Source organism: Ascidia mentula, assembly GCF_947561715.1.
Source record: "Ascidia mentula chromosome 2 unlocalized genomic scaffold, kaAscMent1.1 SUPER_2_unloc_1, whole genome shotgun sequence".
In the NCBI taxonomy this organism is placed as follows: Eukaryota; Metazoa; Chordata; class Ascidiacea; order Phlebobranchia; family Ascidiidae; genus Ascidia; species Ascidia mentula.
The window spans coordinates 482,501-485,000 of record NW_028113654.1 but is presented as its reverse complement, the minus strand read 5'-3'; the positions used below and the strand labels follow the sequence as shown (position 1 = coordinate 485,000).

Here is a 2,500-nt window from a genome sequence, read left to right as displayed (position 1 = left end):
TTCACCATCTTTCGGGTCCCAACGCGCACGCTCTCGCTCGACCTCTCCGGCAGAGCGGACGAGATCGGCCGGTGATGCGGCCGTCCAGAGAGACGGCATCTCACCTCCGCCGGACCGCGCCGACATTCACTTTCACTGCGCCCATGGGTTTCGCACTGCCCCGTGGCTCGCGCGCACGTTAGACTCCTTGGTCCGTGTTTCAAGACGGGTCGGGAAGGTGGCTGACGTTAGCCGCGGACCCCGTGCGTCTCGCGCGGCGCTGCCCACCCGCAACCGACACGCCGCAACTGGGCACTGAGCACAGTCCCCAACCGGCGACGCACCGGCTCGGACGGGACGCCCGGCCCACGAAGGGCAGACGCGGCGATCCCTCCTCGCCCGGGCGACGGGCCGACGTGTCCGCGCGCCTATAACACCCACCCGGGGGCGGGCTACCTTGCGCGCGGCCTTCTCGCCGCCTCCCAGACGGTCGCGGCCTTCGCACGGCGCTAGTGCGCTGGAGCTGCTCGGAGGACAGCGCGAACGACGGGCCGCAAGGCTCCGCACGCCCACACGCTCCGCTCGGCTTCAGCTGAAAGCGTCGCGCGACTCGACAGGCCCTCCCGTTTGCCTCTCGACGGTTTCACGTACTCTTTAACTCTCTCTTCAAAGTGCTTTTCAACTTTCCCTCACGGTACTTGTTCGCTATCGGTCTCGCGACAGTATTTAGCCTTAGATGGAGTTTACCACCCGCTTTGGGCTGCATTCCCAAACAACCCGACTCTGGGAAGACGCAGAGCGCGCGCCCTCGCCGCCACCATGGGCCTGACACCCGCACCGGGACGAGGCCTCGATCAGAAGGACGCGGGCGGCGAACGACGTACGCGCAGCGAATTCCTTACGCCACAATTCCACGCGCCGCAGAGGCGCGCGGATTCGGCGATGGGCACTTCCCACTTCACTCGCCGTTACTGGGGGAATCCTCGTTAGTTTCTTTTCCTCCGCTTAGTAATATGCTTAAATTCAGCGGGTAGCCTCGTCCGACCTCAGGCCGATAATCCAGTGCCTCGTTTGCGAGAGACACGCGCGCGCCACCGAAGCTCGTGCGAGCGCCGCGCCCGAACGCGAGCCGTGCTGCTCCGGGCCGGGATCCTCTTCGAGGCCGACTCGTAACGAGACGCACGCCGCGTTCGGTTTCGCGCGCTGACACTGCGTTCGTGCTGTCCTGGGCGGGACGACCGTGGCAACGGCCGACACCGCACCGGCCCGACGCGTCGCCGCGCGGGAACGTTACAACGCGACCCTGAGGCGGGCGTGGCGCCGGGATTGACCCGGTGCCGCAATTTGCGTTCAGAACGTCGATGCTCAATGTGTCCTGCAATTCACATTAATTCACGCAGCTAGCTGCGTCCTTCATCGACTCGCGAGCCGAGTGATCCACCGCCAAGAGCCCTCCGTGACTTCGTCAGTTGGACAAGCGCGACCCAGCCGGATTGCACAGTCGAAAAAGCGGTGGCCGAGCGGTCGCCAGCCGTAGGCGACGCATGAAGCCAGCCTGGCACATGGCCACGGCACTCGGCGCAGAACGAAACAGGGTGACCGAAGTGCAATCGCGTGCGCCTCAACAGCGACGAAGGGCGTGCGCGGCCGCCAAGATACGGAGCCTTCTCCACCTGTCGAACGCACGACCACTCGATCGGCGATCGGCCGGTAATGATCCTTCCGCAGGTTCACCTACGGAAACCTTGTTACGACTTTTACTTCCTCTAAATGATCAAGTTAGATCGTCTTCTCGGACGCCGGCGCGGCCGTTGCCGAACGCGCCAGGTCCAATCGGAGGACCTCACTAAACCATTCAATCGGTAGTAGCGACGGGCGGTGTGTACAAAGGGCAGGGACGTAATCAACGCGAGCTGATGACTCGCGCTTACTGGGCATTCCTCGTTCAAGGGAAACAATTGCAATTCCCTATCCCTAGCACGACCGGGGTTCAGCGGGTTACCCGGACCTTCCGGCCTAGGCGGCGACACGCTGATCCGGTCAGTGTAGCGCGCGTGCGGCCCCGAACATCTAAGGGCATCACAGACCTGTTATTGCTCAATCTCGTGTGGCTAAGCGCCACTAGTCCCTCTAAGAAGTTCAACGCCGACCGATAGGGTCGCGTAACTAGTTAGCAAGCCAGAGTCTCGTTCGTTATCGGAATTAACCAGACAAATCGCTCCACCAACTAAGAACGGCCATGCACCACCACCCACAGAATCAAGAAAGAGCTCTCAATCTGTCAATCCTCACTGTGTCCGGGCCGGGTGAGATTCCCCGTGTTGAGTCAAATTAAGCCGCAGGCTCCACGCCTGGTGGTGCCCTTCCGTCAATTCCTTTAAGTTTCAGCTTTGCAACCATACTTCCCCCGGAACCCAAAGACTTTGGTTTCCCGCAAGCTGCCGGAGGGGTCGTCAAAGTAACGCCCCCCGATCGCTGGTTGGCATCGTTTATAGTCAGAACTAGGACGGTATCTGATCGT

The 2,500-nt window shown here is 61.9% G+C and overlaps 3 non-coding genes across 3 annotated transcripts in view; all 3 read right to left on the bottom strand.

The window, feature by feature from the left end:
- LOC145915119 (large subunit ribosomal RNA) overlaps positions 1 to 1,033 on the bottom strand; it is a 3,686-nt gene extending 2,653 nt beyond the window's left edge. Inside the window, exon 1 of the ribosomal RNA XR_014403567.1 lies at positions 1 to 1,033. This exon is cut by the window's left edge and continues 2,653 nt beyond it. This is a non-coding gene — a ribosomal RNA (large subunit ribosomal RNA).
- A 244-nt stretch (positions 1,034 to 1,277) lies between these two features.
- Positions 1,278 to 1,431, bottom strand: LOC145914964 (5.8S ribosomal RNA). The gene has a single exon (XR_014403422.1). It is a non-coding gene; the product is annotated as a 5.8S ribosomal RNA (ribosomal RNA).
- Positions 1,432 to 1,690: 259 nt separating this feature from the next.
- The window catches only part of LOC145915051 (small subunit ribosomal RNA), a 1,824-nt gene continuing 1,014 nt past the window's right edge, over positions 1,691 to 2,500 (bottom strand). Inside the window, exon 1 of the ribosomal RNA XR_014403506.1 lies at positions 1,691 to 2,500. This exon is cut by the window's right edge and continues 1,014 nt beyond it. This is a non-coding gene — a ribosomal RNA (small subunit ribosomal RNA).